Genomic DNA, 18821 nt, shown 5'->3' with positions numbered 1-18821 from the left:
TTATGGTTTCAGGTCTTACATTTAAGTCTTTGATCCATCTTGAGTTGATTTTTGTATAAGATGGAGGGGGCGGGATTTAGTTCCAAAAGACAGAGGAAGAGGAATTCCGCCCTAAATCATTCTATGAAGCCAGTATCATCCTAACAACAAAACAGGAAAGGATATAACAACAACAACAACAAACTATAGACCAATATCCTTGATGAAAACAGATTCAAAAATCCTCAACAAAATACTATCTAATGAATCCAACAGCACATCAAGAAGATAATATATCATGATTAAGTGGGTTTCGTCCCAGGGATGCAGGGATGGTTTAACATATGGAAGTTAATAAAAGTGTTACATCACATAAAGAAAGTTAAATATAAAAGCCATATGATAATCTCAATAGAAATGCAGAAAATGCATTTGATGAAATCCAACATCCCTTTATGATAAAAACCCTCAACAAAACAGACATAGAAGAGACTTACCTCAAAGTAATAAAAGCCATGTATGACAGACTCACAGCCAACATCATACTGAATGGGAAAAAGTTGAAAACATTCCCCCTGAGAACTGGAACAAGACAAGGAAGCCAACTTTCACTACTCCTATTCAACATAGTACTGAAAGGCCTAGCCAGGGAAATCAGGCAAGCAAAAGAGATAAAGGGCATCCAAATTGGAAAAGAGGAAAACTGTTGCTGCTCACTCATGATGTGATCGTATCCTCGAAAACCGTAAACACTCATCCTAAAGGCTCTAGATGTGATGAATGAATTCAGTAAAGTCTCAGGTTACAAAATCAATATATACAAATCAGTAGCACTGCTATACCTCAACAACGACCAATCTGAGAATTAAACCAAAAACTGAATCCCTTTTACAACAGCTGCAAAAAAATAAAATACTTAGGAATATACTTGCCCAAGGAGGTGAAAGATCTCTACAAGGAAAACTACAAAACACTGCTGAAAGAAATCACAGATGACACAAACAAATGGATACATATCCCATGCTCATGGATAGGAAGAATCAATAATATGAAAATGACCATACTAGCCAAAGCAATCTACAGATTCAATGCAATTCCCGTCAAAATTCCATCATGATTTTTCACAGAACAAGAAAAAACAATCCTAAAATTAATAGGAACCAAAAAAGAGCCCACCTAGCCAAAACAATACTAAGCAAAAAGAACAAATCTGGAGACATCATATTACCTGACTTCAAATTACACCCACAAGACTACAGTTACCAAAACAATATGGTACTGCTGTAAAAATAGGCACTTAGACCAATGGAACAAGATAGAGAACCCAGAAGTACAGCCAAATACTTACAGCTAACTGATGTTCGACAAAGCATACAAAAACAGAAATTGGGGAAAGGACACTCTATTCCGTAAATGGTGCTGGGAAAACTAGTAAGCCACATGTAGTAGAATGGAACTAGGTCCCCATCTATTCTTCTTTTATGGAATTTTCACTTTCTGTCATTTGGTATATATTGTGTATCTGCCTTTATCACCTTTAAAAAACATGTGAGTTCCCTGAGGACAGGGACTGAGCAACTGCACCTTACTCATTCTAGTGTTACTCTTTCCTTCTCTATATTCCTAGCATTCAGCATGGTGCTTGGTGCATGAGCATTTGATGAGCATTTATTGAGTAACAGAAACTTAATATTTTATGTTAGGTCCCCCAGAAGCTGACACTCAAGCAAGGATTCAGAGCAAGTTGTTTGTTTAAACAGTGATCCTAGGAAGCACTGGTAGAAGGGTGGAGAAGGAGAAGTGGAAGTTGTGGGGGCACTGTTTAGTGCGTGATAATGACTTGTTTACCACTGATGGCAACTCGGGCTCTATTTTACAGGTACTCTGTAAGACACAGCTCAAATTGGCCCATCTGGGTTATTTGTCCATATGCCACTGGAGGTGGGCTGCCCCTGGGCCAGTGAACTCCATGACACATGAGCAGAACAATGGCCAGAGCAGACCCTCCACAGGGTTCCAGATGGCTATGGCAAGAAATCAAGCCATTGACCTTGAGTGCCAGTGTGTTATGGGTGGGTACCTAGCCATCTGCTATACCTAAGTTGTAAAATCAAGCCACAGGTTCTAAAATCGAGATACCTGCAACTATCAGCCAAGAGGCAGAGAATAAAACAAGAACAGATTTAAAGTCATTTATCCATTTTACTGTTATTGTCTTGAGTTTCTCATGGGAAGGGGCCAGCTGACATCGAGAGTAGGTGGTTGACATCCTCATTGGCCCCTGCATTTTCCCACCCTATGCCTGGTTCCACAGCTGGGAACATCTGGGCTGCATCCCAAGGTAAGCTGTCCAGAAAGCTGTGGGATGGCCAAGATGTGCCTTGACTAAAGCGGGCTAGGGGGATATTCCAGCTGCTGTGACTTCAACTCCCGCTGGATAGCCCTGCCCTTACTCCAAGCAGCAATATTTCTCCCAGGTTGTTGCTTTCGTCTTTTTCCCTTCACTCAAAGAAAGGGCACGTTTCCCCTTTGCAGAACATGTTGATGACCATTTCCTCTTGGAAACATCTGTGCCTCTAGGCTCCAGGCTAGGTCTGCCTTTCCTATTTTGCCCCAAGTTCTCCCGCTGCACAGAGGTAGGGGTCTCTTGGAGCCTTGGACCACATCATCCTGGTGAAGTGCAAAATAGGATAACTTCAAGTAAACTTAAAGCCAAAAGTAATCAAGATAATCTGGGCCCTTGACCTAGTTCAAGAGACCTACATTAAGAAGGCAGAGCAGGACACAGTGGGAATGGGGTGGAAAGTGGAGACTGTTGACACCAAACACTCCTGAGTCTGACTTGAGTGCAGATGTCATCACTTAGCTCAATGCACGAAAGTATCCAAGCAAAGTTCCATACTTTAGACATTCTTGAATTTGGCAATTTTTATTTTATATTTTTGGACACTCTTCTGGAATAATCTGTCAATTAACATATACCAGATTTGCTTTGTTTTTTTTCTTTAGCAAAATCCTACAAAAATGTTTCCCAAACCCTTCAGTTCCCCAGAGTTTTCTAGTAATCACAAGCAGACTTCCCCATGTGTCGGCCGACTGCGGTGTTCCCTAGCATTCCACCGGCACCGCAAGTTTGAGTACTCCTCTGGGACAAAGGCTTCCGTCATGCTCTGGCCAGGATCCTGCACTGACAGAGCCAGGTACATCTGTAGAGTTGACAAGGGCATTTTTTAGAAACACAGCAAATTGATTCTGGATTATGTTTTAAGTACAGTAATGAGGTTAAAAGAAAGAAGAGCAGACAAAACAGGTACCACAGATTAGAAAAGAGAATGATGTCACAAGAATACTGGTTTACAAGCTCAGAAACCTAGGTCTCATCCCAAAATGCTAATAAATATCAATGCCACCTTCGAAAAATTCGTCAACATTGCTGGCTTCACTTTCCTCCTCAATTACCGAATGGGGCGTTGGACCATATTCCAACTCTAAAATTGTTAAGAATACATAGATTTTCAAAATACATAATATAGATGTCTTCATACACTTTGGAGAAAAAAACAGTGCCTTATGTGATAAATAGATACTTAGTAGAGTGGAAATCAAGTAGTACATGGGAAGAAACTGCACAGGGAAGCTATCTCACTGTTCGGTGATCCCATCTCTCAAATTGAATAATTGCATAGTTTTATAAATGGTTTATATTAGCAATACCTTGAAATAGAAAATACTGGTTTTTTTGAATCATCATTTAAAGATTTTTCTTCTCATTCTTTCAGGTGTCAGAATAACAACTTCAATTTTATTATGAATCTCTTGTTTGTCAGGCGTCACGTTACAGTAATCACTAATTCACACACCAATCCAATGGAGTAGTTGTTCTTTTTTTTTTTTTTTTTTTTGAGACGGAGTCTTGCTCTGTCCCCCAGGCTGGAGTGCAGTGGCGCGATCTTGGCTCACTGCAAGCTCCGCCTCCCGGGGTTCACGCCATTCTCCTGCCTCAGCCTCCCGAGTAGGGACTACAGGCGCCCGCCAACACGCCCGGCTAATTTTTTGTATTTTTAGTAGAGACGGGGTTTCACCCTGTTAGCCAGGATGGTCTCGATCTCCTGACCTTGTGATCCGCCCGCCTCGGCCTCCCAAAGTGCTGGGATTACAGGCTTGAGCCACCGCGCCCGGCCAATGGAGTAGTTGTTCTTATGCCCCTTCTTCTGACGAAGAAATTAAGCTTTGAAGAGGTTAAAGAGCTTTCCCAAGTCACACAGCTGATAAGTGTCAGGGTTGGGATCTGGAACCAGACATCTGACCATAGTGACGACTTCTGTCCATTCATCACCAGCGACATCCTGGTGATACTGAGAAAAATACTCTGAAATTCACTTGACTTCTCTCCAATGTACTTAATGCTGTGAAAAGGACTTTCAGAAAGGGTAAAGACTGAGAAGCTACCTTTGTCTTCAGAAGAATTCTAGGGGTACAGGCTGTGTGAGTTATGGGTAAGGTCAGCGTAATATCCCCAACAAGATGGGAGGTTCTAGCTTGTTGGAGTGCGTGTTCTCTCTCCTTATTATCTACTCTAACACGGATAGCTCCTCTGAACAACAAAAGAGTCGTCTTCTCAAGGTCTTTTACCTTAAGACTTAAGCTTCATCACATTTCATTGATTTAACTCCTCTCTTTTGCGTTTGGCTTGCCAAGATTCCAAAAACAAGTTTTGCTGTGTCACCAGATTGGTAATTATGGAACTCAAGTTTTCATGGTTTTGTCTGAAGCTAGAAACAGAATTAGGCAATTCCAAAATGACCATCGGACACCAGATTCTATTCCCAGCCCCTCCTGGAGCCAGGGGAGAATGATGCAATTTGCCAAGTCTCAAATCCATCCCACACGGCCAGCCTGAAAATGCATCCTGACTCAGGCTTTTTCTTGTTTTAATTTGTTTATTTGTGATGGGGACTTGCTGCTTCTAGGAGGGTCTCATTTAAAAAAAAAATCTCAGAAGACATCAAAAAGTTCTGACAAAACAACATCTTGATGATTTAAGTGTAAATATGTCAGAGACATATGGTTTCTATTATTCATGAAATAACACATGGGTTTAAAAATCAAGGGGAAAAGTGTTGGTAAAACACATTGAGGACTTGGCTAAATGTTTTTTAAAGGCCAGTTCTGAAGCCTCAAGGGGGAAACACACTGAGGGGAACAAATCCAGGCTCCCAGCCCCTCCCTTGTTTGTCTCTTTTCTTGATCAGAGATGGCACATGTGTTGTCACCAGAGCACTGATGCATCTGCCACCACAATGACATTTATCCAGCAAATTGTATTTTGATGGACAAGTCTAGGTCCTGATTTAATCCCTGTTGTTTGCTAGCAATGATAGTTTGAGGCAAGTTAATGGATCTGAAAAATGGAAAAATATAGCTCACAGAATTATTGTGAGCATCTGTGTTAATATATGTCAATTGCCTGGCACATAGTAGATGCTTAACAAGAGGCAGCTTTTAACAATAATCATTGTTCACTTGAAAAGTGGTAATAGGAAGGGTGGGTAAGGGAACCTAGGACCAAAATTGTTTCTGGAGTATGAAGAATCCATAGGATCACATGAGATCCTCTAACCCCCTCTCTACCCAAAGATACAACCAGTGGGGGAAGAGGGAAACTGTACCAGCTGTTGCTAAATGCAAACAAAAAACAAGAAAGAGCACAAATCTGGGAGGTCATAATAAACTCAGTCTCTGTTGACCAACTCACCAAGGTACTTGTTGTTCAAGGCACACTTTTAAAAGGTTTTTGTAATTTAAGGATATTTATTCAAATCTGATAATATTTGGATTAAGTTTTTTAAGTCAATGAATTTTGACCGCTTTATTGAGTTATGATTGACTTACCAAAAAATGACACATCTTTAAAGTGTATAATTTGATAAGGTTTGACATATGTATATACCTGTGAGACCATCACCACAGTTAATATACTAAACATACTAAATCCATCACCCCAAAAGTTTTCTTATGTCTCTTTGTAATTCCCTTCACCCCACACCTCCATACAACCACCAAAGTGCCTTCTGTCACTATAGATTGGTTTGCATTTTCTAGAATTTTATATAAATGAAAGGATATAATATTTACCTTTTTGTCTGATTTCTTTCACTCAACATTATACTTGAGATGTATCCTCTTTTGTACATAACAGTTGCTCATTTATTTTCATTACAAAATAGTATTCCATTATTTAGATATAGCACAACTTATCATTGTTGATGGCCATTGAGATTGTTTCTGGTTTTGTTTCTTTACTATGAAAAACAAATCTTCTGTAAACATTTGCATATAAATTCTTATCTTTTCTTTTCTCATGGTAAGTACCTAGGAATGCAGTAGCTAGAAATTTTGTTTGGTGTATGTTTAACTTTTTAAGAAACTGCCAAACTGTTTTCTAAAGTGGTTGTAGCATTTTACATTCCCAACTGCAGCACATTTGAGATCCAGTTGTTACTCGTCCTTGCCCACATTTGATGTGGCAGTCTTTGTAAGTTTAGACATTTTAATAGATGTATAGTGTCATCTCATTGTGGTTTTAATTTTCATTTCCGTAGTGACTAGTGGCGCTGGCAATCTTTTTATGTGCTTACTTATCATTACTATGTCTTCTTTGGTGAAGTATAATTTTAAATCTTTTGCTTATTTTGAGTTCTTTGTTTTCTTATTATTAAGTTCGCAGTGTGTTTATACTTTATGGATATAATTCCTTTATCAGATCTATAATTTGCAAATATTTCCTCCTGATCTGTGGCTTGTCTTTTTATTCTCTTAATAATATCTTTCAAGGAGCAGAAGTTGTAAATTTTGATGAAGTTCATTATATGTTTTTTTATTTTATGTTTTGTGCTTTTAGTGTTGTAGTTAAGTAATCTTCACCTAACCAGAAGTTGCAAAGATTTCTCCTACGTTTCTTTCTAGAAGTTTTATGTCTTACCCTTAGGTCTATGTTCTATTTTGAGCTAACTTTTGTATGTGGAGTAAAACTTGGTTCAAGGTTTATTTGTTTTGTTTCATTTTTGCATGTGGTTATCCAGTTGACTTAGCATAGTTTGTTTAAAAGATTATTCTTTCTCCACTGAATTGCCTTTGTACCTATGTCAAAAATCAGTTAATCATATGTGTATGTAGGTCTATTTCTGGACTCTTTTGTTTCATGTTACATTTGTCTATGTTGACACCAATACCACATTTTCTTGATTACTATAGCTTTATAGTAAGCTTTATATTAATCACACTGCCTCACTTCATGTAGCTTTATAACTAGGACCTTCCCACATTGTGTTTCCTTTGCCCAACCTGAAGAATTGTCACATAAAGCATATAGCTTTCTATGAAGTGAGGCAGTGTGATTACTCCAACTTTATTCTTTTTCAAAATAATTTGGGTTGTTTGAAGTCCTTTGCATTTCCATATTAATTTTAGACTCAGCTTGCCAATTTCTACCAAAAGAACAGCCTGCTAGGTTATTGATTAAGATTACAATCTGGGGAGAAATGACATTTTAAAAGTAGTGTGTCTTCTGACTCATGAACAAGGTATACCTCTCCACTTATTTGAGTCTTCTTTAATTTCTCTCAGCAATTTATTTCAACCTATAGGTCTTTCACATCTTTTGTCAAATTTATCCCTAAGTATTTAATATTGTGATGTTATTATAAATTGCATTTATTTAAATTATAATTTCTGATTTCTCATTGTTGGTATTTAGCAACACAATTGGCTTTTATATATCGACTTTATTCTGTAATCTTGGTAAACTCACTTATTAATTTTAGTAGATTCCATAATGTTTTCTATATAAATGTTCATGTTGTCTATGCATGAAGACGGTTTCACTTTTTCCTTTCTAATCTGGATGTCATTTAAAAATTTTCTCACCTTGTTGTACTGACCAAAAAATCTCCAATATGATGTTGAATAGAAGTAGCAAGAGTGAACGTCTTTTCCTTGTTCATAGTTATAGGGAGAAAGAATTCAATTTTTCTCCACTAAGAATAATGTTAGCTATAGGTTTTTTTGTAGATGTCTTTTGTCAGGCTAAGGCCATTCTTTTATATTCCTAGTTTTTGTGAATTTTTATCAGAATTTGATGTTGAGTTTTGTCAAAACCATTGAGATGATTGTATAGTTTTTCTTTTTTAGTCTGTTAGAAGAGTGTTTACGTTGATTGACTTTCTAATGTTAAACCATTTTAGCATTCTTGCCATGATGCAATATCCCTGTTGGGTTCAGTTTGCTAAAGTTTGCTAATAATATTTGCATCTGTATTTATGAGGGATATTAATCTATATTTTTTTTCTTATAAGGTTTTCGTTTGGTTTTGGTATTAGTATACTGCTTCCCTCATAGACTGAGTTGTAAAGTATTCCCTCCTCTTCAATTTTCTAGAAGAATTTGTGTTGAATTCATATTACTTATTTCTTAAATGCTTGGTAGAATTTGCTAGTGAAGCCATCTGGGCCTGGAATTTTATTTGTTGTAAGATTTTAAGTTACAAATTTCTTAATACATAAACGAATTCCTTAATACATATATTATAGGGCCTTCAGGTTATCTATTTATCTTAAATGAACTTTGGTAATTTGTGAGATTCATGAAATGTTTCCATTTTATGTAAGTTCTAGAATTTATCCTCCTAAAGTTATTGATAATATTTCATTACTATCATTTTAATATATGTGTAATTTGTAATGATGTTGCCTCCCTCGTTCATGATATTGGTAATTTGTATCATTTCTCATTTTTGTCCTGATCGGGGTGGCTAGAGGTTTGTCAGTTTTAATAATCTTCTTAAAGAACCACAGAACCAACTCTTGATTTTATTGATTTTCTGAAGGTGAAAGGTCAGGTCATTGATTTGAGACTTTCTTCTTTTCTAATAAAGGCATTTTGGTGCTATACATGTCCCTCTATGTACTGCTTTAGCTTCATTCTACAAATTGTTCCATATGTTATATTTTCATTTCATTTAGTTTAAAATATTTTCTAAATATTTTTATTTCCCTTTTAATTTTGATAGTGGGACTAAGGAAGAGAGATTGGAAGACAGTGTTTCTTTTAATTAAACCTCTACCATTAGAAACATCCTCTGAAGTTCTCTAATGTCTTTTACCAAAAAGTTGATTGAATCTTTTCAGTCCTTCTGTTTTTTGGCATCACCGATCTTAATATTTCTGGTCAGATATAAATGTTATTTCAGTATGAGGTACGGTTAATATGGCATATTGAATTAAATTAGGTGGAATAAAGATGTGGAGAAGTTTATCAGGGAAAAAATAACACTGAGGCCCAGGAATCCTTCATGGGGAAACAAAAAATATCTGCAATCAGAAGAACAAAGGAAAAGAGACTGTTAGTGAATAACATATACCAAAGAGTCTGCCAATGAACCTCAAATTGCTAGGAACTTCCCACACATGTTTTCTTTGCCCAACCTGAAGAATTCCTGAGTTGATGATGTGTGAGTGCTCCTCATATAGGCATTCTGTGACCTGCTTCATTTGCTCTTTTCATATTGTGTTTGCTCTTGTACACTCAGTTTCAATTAAGAAAGGGAGCGAGGAGGCTGTATACTGCCAGCTTAGCCCTGTAAATATTTGCAGTGTTTATGACAGATGTTTTCCTGTTATGAAGGAATCTGACCTTCATTAAAAATCTGGAACTTTTAAAATGTAGTGGCAAAACATCACAAACAATAGCAGGGTTTGCTGGTGATTTTCATATATTTCAAGATGCAGAGTCTTACTTGAAGAAACCAGTAATTATCATGACTATTAACTATTTGTTAGGAAAGTGGTCAGAGGGTAGAAAAGAACCACAGTTTCTCTTTTGTGGCTCTAATCATCATCCTACTCCAGCATTCTGCAAGATCGGCCATTTAATACTATCATTTCATAAACCAACAATATGGCTTTCCTGATATCTAGTGAAGTATTCGTCTTCCTGATGTTTGGAATACAAATTAAAGCATACACAAATAACCCTAGATATCAAGCTTATGTGTTTCTCATAATTTTTACCATTAAAGTGATATAAGTGTGTGACATATGAAAAACTGCATAAAAATACCATGAAAAAAACATAATGCAAGTTTTAGAGCTTTTCAACTGACCACACCTTTTCCCTCAATGAATGGGTTAAGACAATCTGAGTTTCACTAGGTCCACTAACTTCTTTTAGGTTGAGGCTTATGGGCTTGGATTTACCCACTTGGCTGACATATTGCCTTCTTTAGGATTATTGGGATTTGCATTCACCATGACTTCTGTTTGCAGGGGGAAAAAAGTATGTATGACATCGTTGTTCCTCAGGATTGCCAGAACTGGAATGTGCAAATTGTAGAAACCGTATGCACATGGACACAACGTATGTTACTTGCGTTGTAGACCCAGGAAAAGAAAACTAGAGTGCTGTGACCAAGGACCATCTAGAAAATTAACTCTGAGCAAAAAAAGTAAGTCACAGAAAGGCACGTACAATATGAAACCATTTCTGTGTTTTTAAAACTCTCAGAACAATACCATAATTAGTTTATGGAAACATACATATGTGGTTAAAACAAAAACAGAAACAAAAAAATGTACTCAACAGTTCTCAAGATTGTCTTCTTCTGGGAAACTAGAGAAAGGAATAGAATTGGGTAGGCTAAAAAAGGTAATTCAACTTTACCTGAAGTTTCACTTCTTTAAAAAATTTGATGAAATATCAATATAAATTATTTATAGTTATTTATTTTATATATTATTTATTTGTTTATACTTATATAGGTTGTGGGAACATAGATTATTTTCCATTCTCTATTTTCTCTGTCTTTTAAATATTTTATAATTAAAATTCTAAAAAGAAATTTATATTCCCTGACATGGAAAATTCTCCCTTGTTAATGGAAAAAGTGATTATAGAAAAATATATATTTTCTGTTACAATTTATGAAAAAGATGAATATAGAATTATATATTCATATATATTATAATTACATATATACAATGAAATTATATGTTTATAATTACTTATAATATATACAGTTATATATTATGCATACAGTTATATATAATAGATAACATATATTCAATTTATATATAAAAATGTATAATTCTAAACATATAATTACATATATAAGTAACTATATAATTATATATTACATAATATATAATATATTATATAATTAAATATATTATAAATATATAAAATATGTAATTAAATGTATATAATGAATACATATAATTATAAATACATACAAGAAGTTGACTATACACCAAGTTGTTTTTTGTAGTTATGTGCTGGCAAGAAAGTGGAATTGTGTGAGGGGTATGGGTAAAGGGGTAGCTTCACTTTTTTTACTTTGTATGCTTACTTAATTTTATTAAATGCACGTGATTCATCTATTGCTTTATAAATAAAGAAATGAAAAGACGAACCCATGTTCTTTCTACGAAAACAAAGAATAACAACACTAGCAATGTCTACATATTTCGTAGTCTTCAGAGCTGTATCCCTCTGCAGAATTGCAGTAATTTCACTCAAACTCAGTTTTCTCTAGATCACAAAGACCTGTATTTCTCACTCCAAGACCCCAAATAAAGGCCAAGGTAACCTTATCTCATTGGCTATTACTCGGGGGAGGAGATAATTGATAATACTGAGAACCCAATCAGGATAAGCCAGCCAGAGCACAGGGGAAGAGTGGAAAAGACACTGCTTTAGGGTCAGTTAGTGTCCCCAAAGCCACTTGAAGGCACTGGGTCCCCACGACTGGACACAATGTTCTAACAGAATTTCAGAAGTTTGCAAAAGCCTCAGAGGTTATAGGACTATATTCTTGCTACATAGGATGCCCTTTGACTTCACTTCCATCCCTAATTCCGAATCCTTTAGGTTGATTGTCTCAGCCATCTGTCTGGTAAGACCCCAACCCTCTCTTTCCTGTGCTCCTGGCCACCAGGGCAGAGGCGGCCAGAGGATATCAGCTTCAAAGCTGTGGGCCAGGTGCTTTCCCTGCAGGTGGATGGGGCCTCAGCACTGCCCCGTCTGCCCCCGTGTGACTCCTGTCATGGTGCTCTCTCCTGTGCTGGGTGATGATTTTAAACTTTCCCCTCAGCAGCTGCCCTCAACTACTTCACAGAGAAAAGACAAGACACTGGCCAATCACTCCTCTGTGTCCCAACAGCAAATTAGAAACCTATCTGCATTTGGGCCCACAGTGTCCTCTGTCTCTCTTTCTGCTGTGGCCTATCCCTCCACTTGTGCCTCCCAACCCCATCCCCATCCACCAATCTAAGAAAGTTTTTCTACCAGGTGTCTCTTCTGTTACTTGTATCTTCAATATCTTTCTCTCTATCCCCATCAGCATTTAAACACACTCAAATCTCTGACAAAAAGATCTACCTTCAGTCTCATTCACCTCCATCTGAACTTTCTCTGAATGTCTATGTGTATGTTCCTCCATCTTGCTGCTTGCCCTACTCAGAAACCATGGGCTCTCTACCAAGCACCTCTTTTGCCCCCAGCTCTTCTCACCCCACCCTCTTCTGTCCCCTTAGCCTCTTCCAAGGAAGACTGTACCCTTGATCATTCTTTGTCATCTTTGAAGGTACAGGGTGGGTCTCTGACTTTATTATTGTGGTTGATGGTGGCGCCTAGTTGCCTTTCATTGGTCAACATTGAGAGCTGCGTGTGTTACCTCAGAAGCAATCTCACCTGGAAAAAAAAGACTTAATTTTCTACTGGACACTAATAGTCTCACATTATAAAAGTAAAGCCTGAATTCTGCCTTTGAACATGACTTTGACCATCCTCATTGTGAAATAATAATCCTGGCCTTATTCTAAGGCACACTGAGTTGCTCCTGAGCACATGCCAACTGATCCTCAAATATCAACCTTGACAGAAGGCTTCTCTGAGGTGACGGATAGCTCATCTAGCTCCCTGCATTATATCCCTCTTCTTAATCTGTACTGTAGTGTAATTAGTTGTTTGCGAGTCTAGCTCCTCCATCAGCTAGTGAATAGGACCATTTCTTCATGGCCATTGTCTAGGCCTTGGGGTGGTGGAGGACTTACTGAAAATTGCCCAGTAATTAGAGCTTGTCATTGGACAAATCTGAATTCAAATTCCTCCCCTTTTACTGACTAGTTGTATAATTCTTGGCAAAGCACTAGCTTCCCTGAATCTCAGTTTTCTCATCTGTAAATTGAGAGAGGAATAAATCCCATTTTAAAGGCTGTCGTATGGTGTTTAATCCATAGTAAATGTCTGAAAAATAATAGCTATCATTAACTATTGCGTCCGTTATGACCAGTAGACACACAACAGAATTAAGGCCAATGTGTAACCTTGTGATGCTGCCTTTAATTTCCCTGTGGGGGAAATAGGTGTTTCTTCAGAGGTTTCATTTGAGGTACTGTATAAATGTCCCATAGTCTGAGATCCTGTCATACATCAACTTAATCTCTGTTATCTGATCATATATTGAACAAAACTTTAGCATAACCGACCTCTATGTCTTCCTCTTGCAAATGTCTCTTTGGAAGAAAAAATTTGTCATGCCCAGCAATTCCATGGCTGTGTAACAGAAGACCTCAGTTCAGCTCCAGTGGGAGACCAGGGGAGGGCTTTGGGGAAGTTGTGGGTTTAAAGCATCCTAGAATGAACAGAAATATCATCTGGAGAACAAATTTTCTCTCCTCCCACTGTTTTCTTGCCTTTCTTTTTCTTTTATTTGGTTTTTGATGTGTATGAGAGAATAAAAAGAATAAAGGAGAAAGGCAGAAAAAAGAAATGTAGAGTTTCTTTGAAGGTCCTTAGAAGCAAATCCCCTAATTTCTGGGTTGGGGTGGGATCGCATTACCCTCATCAGTGAGCAGGCACATGGTGCTCTCCAGACAAGGATCTCCTCACACGGCCAGGGTGAGCATGCGGTCCAGGGTCAGGGGCTGTCAAAAGAAAATGACCCAGTGTCACAGTGGCCTGTGGCCCTACAGCCGGGAGAAATTTGAGGAAAGTGGCTCTCACACTATTGAATTGTGCAGATTAAGAAGTTTTTTTAATGAAAAAAAAATGTAAGCACAATAGATGTCTAGAAAATTTGAGGGTTTTATGAAAGTTTAAAGCAATTACTATCTATTCTTGCTACTATTTTACAAAAGAAAAAACATTTTAACACCAAATATGAAGTAAGGATTTATATTGGAATATAAGAAATATAGGAAAGTCCTTTCCAGAAAACAAAAATTTTAATTTCAAACTTACAGATCTTTCTTCACCTATCTTTCATCTAACTATCTAGTTATTGTCTATCTACCTAAATGCTTATCTGTATGATCCTGTAGCAGTTTTTTCCTCTATTCTTTGTGGACCTTTCATTATGAATTAGCACCAGTCCTCAGAGCAAGATCCTAGAACCATGCTTAGGAAGTTACCTATTATAACAGCTTTAATTTACAGATGAATATTCTGTAACACAGAGACTAAGTGACAAGTCTCTTACGGTTTTACAGCTAATAGCAGCTCAGACCTACAGCCCATTCTTAAATTCCTATTATTAAACCAAATGTTACCTCCTTCCTACATCATTACAATCATCATCAAAAGACACAATCAGCATTCTGGTATCTGTTGCAATAGGGCATGAGGAGTCCACAATCTCCCACTGAGAAATTCAGGATCGCTATTTCATAACTCTCTTCTGTTACAGCCTTGATATAGTTTGGTCTTGTGTCTCCATCCAAATCTTATCTTGAATTGTAATCCCTGGGTGTTGAGGGAGGAACCTGGTGGGAGGTGATTGGATCATGGGTGTGGTTTCCCCCATGCTGTTCTCATGATAGTGAGTTCTCATGAGATCCAATGGTTTTATAAGGGGCTCTTTCCCCTTCACTTCTATCCCACAATCTCTTGCCTGCTCCCATGTAAAACGTGCCTGCTTTCCCTTCTGCCATGATTGTAAGTTTCCTGAGGCCTCCCCAGCCATGAGGAACTGTGAATCAATTAAATCTCTTTTCTTTATAAATTATCCAGTCTTCGTCAGTTCTTTATAGCAATGTGAGAATGAACTAATACAAGCTTCAATCCTGTCTTGATTAATTTCATTGGTCTTCCTACCCAGAAGTCCCTTCTCAATGCTCTGTTGGTTAATGTTGCCACCACATTGCCAGTGCCCCATCCTGGGACATGGGAATCCTGGGTTGCTTACTGCTCCTGTTTTCTCATCCTTCTGAGACACCAAGTCTTTTCAGTCCTATCTCTGAAAGGTCTCTTACATCTTGTTGCTCCTCTCTGGCCACACAGGTCTCATGGCGTCCTTGATCATTTCCTTTTCAGGACTGTTGCGGCAGTTTACTGATGGGTTCCTAGCCCCAGATGCTTTCTTTCTACTTACTCTTTAAAAGAAAACATCAACAATGATATAAACAAAAAAGTAATAACACCAACAGCAAACCTTAATGATTTCTTACTTCTTCCAATAGCAAAATCGCTCCCTGCTGTCCTCCCCGAGTGCCACATCTGAGTGTCAACCCAATTACTGGCCATTCCAGGTCATGTGCTTCTAGAAGTGCCTTTGATCATGTCACTCCCTTTGCCTGGAATGCCTTTCCAGTCCTTCTCTGTTTTAAAACCTGCCACTACCCCTTAAGGTTCACCTCAAATACCACTTCCAATGCTACTTCATTTCCTTCTTCTCCAGCTGAGTTAGTTTCCGCTACATATCTGTAACACTTAAGTCTACCTCCCCTGTGTCTCTATAACTCTTAATTTTTAGCATACCTTGAGAGGATATAATGGGATATCAGGGTGAGTCATGTATTCCACCCCCTACAAAATATTGGGAACTTCTTAACAGTGATTTCTGAGGCCTTCTCCATTGCTGCCCCCTTCCCAACATCTAGTTCTGTCCCAACATCTAGCCCAGATCCAAGTGAGACTTGGCTAAAATGTGTTGAATGAATGGAAGGTCTAACAGCAAAGCCTCACATTTTATCTCTTACATCTACCCCTTCCACCCTTTTTAAGAAAGTACAAAAACAGACTTGGGGTGATCTATAAGTTGGATTCAGTGCCTGGAAATGTAAGAATTGAGTAGGAACAGATTTGAAATGAGAAATTTGGTTGAGCATGTGAGGAATTGTTCCCAGCCTAGAGCTTTTCTTCTGGTAGACAGAATACAAAACCCTCCATTTTACTTGAAATACAAATGAAGAAACTTTTTGTCCAATGAGGCCAAAATACTCACCCAAATTTATTAGAGTTTGAAACACTCTGAGATAATCCACCTTAATCTTACAGCAGTCTGTGTTTGATAAAATGAAAATTAATAGCAACTGACCAACAAGATCTTGACATCAAAAGACTTTTTTTTTTCAATAGATGTTAAAGAATACCAAAGAGTAAGACATTCTGATGCTGTATAACAGAGGTGATCACGTACGCTGGTAGAGTGATTCTGCATGGTTTCAGGAGGCAAGGCAAGAGAGCGTGCCATGATATATGTAACCTACCCAGCTCATCCCTGCAACACAGTTGGCCTTCAATAAATATTATACTGATTTCTCTATAGAATTTAAGTTTAATTAAACAGCAACATGAGGCTTTTGATGGAAGAAGTATAGCTTGATATTAGAAGGATTAAAAGGCCCTTGTGGCATAGACTGCTGCATGCACACCAAAACCCATTTTTATATTTCTTGTGGGCACACAACAAGACTCTATTTCTTGACCTCCCTTGCAGTTAGGTGTAGCCAACTTCTGGACCAAATTCTGGCCAAGTACTATGTAGGCAGAGAGGATGTGCTACTTTCTAGGACTGGCCCTAAAATCCTTTCTCGTAAGGTGGGATTCTCTATTGTACTTCTCTTTCCCATTTGTCGGCCAGGTATTAATGATCCAGCGGAGGAATTTGAGCTGTAGAGGACAGCAAAACCTCAGGATGTGAAAAGCCTGGGTCCCTGAGTCTCTCCATAGAAGGCTGTCTGCTGAACTATTGGGAGAGTGAGAAACAAACTTCTATTTTCTTAAGCCAGAGTCTGGGGGATATTGGTTAACAGCAGTCAGCTTACCTTGACTAATGAAGTCCTGCTTTGCAGCTTTTAAATCACTGCTATGACACTCTGCACTTATCAGGCCCTTACAGAGAGTATTTCTAATTTTGGTATTTGTTTTCCAAAAAGGCAAGAAGAAGCTGGAGGGGGATGACAGAAAATGTAAACATGTTGGGAGAAAAGGTTAAAAACTTGCAACTACAAAGATTTAAGTTAGGGGAAAAAAAAGGGATTGAGGGCAACTTTGTTATAGGAATCCCTTCCCATAAGAGAAATTCTGGCATATATGGATTCGCATCTGGGTATATTTTCTGAGTCTATGCTGGTGGTTTCAATGCCAGACACACATTAGAATCACCTGGAAGCTTAAAACTATAGGATGCCCAGATCCTACCCCCAGACCAATTACATTGCAATCACAGATGGTTCTAAAAGTGCATGCGCATTTGAGAATCACTGATTTATGTGGGTTATGAACCACGTCTTTTTGTGACTTGAGTGTTCAGAGTCATAATGTCCAACAGACATTTGCTTGGAGAATCAGACACACTAGAAAACTCCTGGGCAGCAGTAGATATTTGAAAGGGGATGTGTTTGGGAGCCACATGAACCTGGTTTGAAACATTGCACTGTTGCTAACTAGCTGACAGCCATGAGGAAGTTCCTTTATTGCTTTTGACTCTCTGTTTCATCACCTATACAATGGGGATTCTATAACCTTCCGAGTGTACAGCTGGAAACAGAATAGATACGCTGTGTTTATATACAAAGAATGCCAGATTTACAATGGTCACGTTGAAACTGCTGAAGGAAGATATCCTGAAGAAATTCTAGACTCTAAGCAATAGTAAATTGTAATAAACTGAACTGTGTTCATTATTATTATTAGGTTGATACAAAAGTAATTGCAATTTCTGCCACTAAAAGTAATACAATTTTAGGATATATAAATTATGATTGACATTATCTTTATTGAGTATGCTATCTTTATTGCTTTAGTTTAATAGATATAAAAATATTTATAAGGGCTACTGGTGACATTGATCTGCAAACTGTGTTTTCCCAAAAGCTCCTGACTTCTTCAACTCTAAATTCTCCCCTCACGTACATTACCTTCTGGGTAAGAAGCAAATACTGCACTTTCTTTTCATACAGGAGTAGTTTTACAGATGAAGACTGAGTCAGCTCTTTTTAAGTAGGTCTTTGAAAAATATGATAGTGTAGACGCTGCTGAGGATCCCAAACAGGGACGAGGTGCTGACCTGTGTTCAGGCAGCTGACCAGCCAGCAGGGACTGGCCTCATTGGCGATGCTCTGTTTGTTCTGTGCTTTGTTTTATGTCTTTACACAATGGCAGCCACCAGTGTAAGTCAGTCTGTGATCTGTGCCAAAGGAGAGGTGCAGAATATATGGGCAACGGGATGTCAGAGAAAGAAGTGATCATTTTGGTTTTGATGATCGGGGAGGGGGGGCGGTTTCCCAAAGAAAGCTTCCCAAAGAAGCTAGCCTAAGATTCAGATAGATACAGGTGGGTTCAGGAGTTTGGAGAGATTCCAGGCTGGGAAAAGGAGTCTGAGGGAATGGCTCATGCATGTCTGGAGGAGAGCGATTGGATGGATGTGTCAGCAGGGGCGGGAGGGTTGATGTGGGGCACAGTGGGAGAGAGGGTAGGTAAGGCAGCCAGCACTAGCTGGGGGAGGTCCTGACTTCCAGACTTCTCCCTTGCTACATGCCATACTATCACAGCCCATGCTAGCCATT

Source organism: Nomascus leucogenys, chromosome 1a (genome assembly GCF_006542625.1).
Source record: "Nomascus leucogenys isolate Asia chromosome 1a, Asia_NLE_v1, whole genome shotgun sequence".
In the NCBI taxonomy this organism is placed as follows: Eukaryota; Metazoa; Chordata; class Mammalia; order Primates; family Hylobatidae; genus Nomascus; species Nomascus leucogenys.
The sequence above is the reverse complement of the archived record's forward strand: the minus strand, read 5'-3'. Positions refer to the sequence as shown.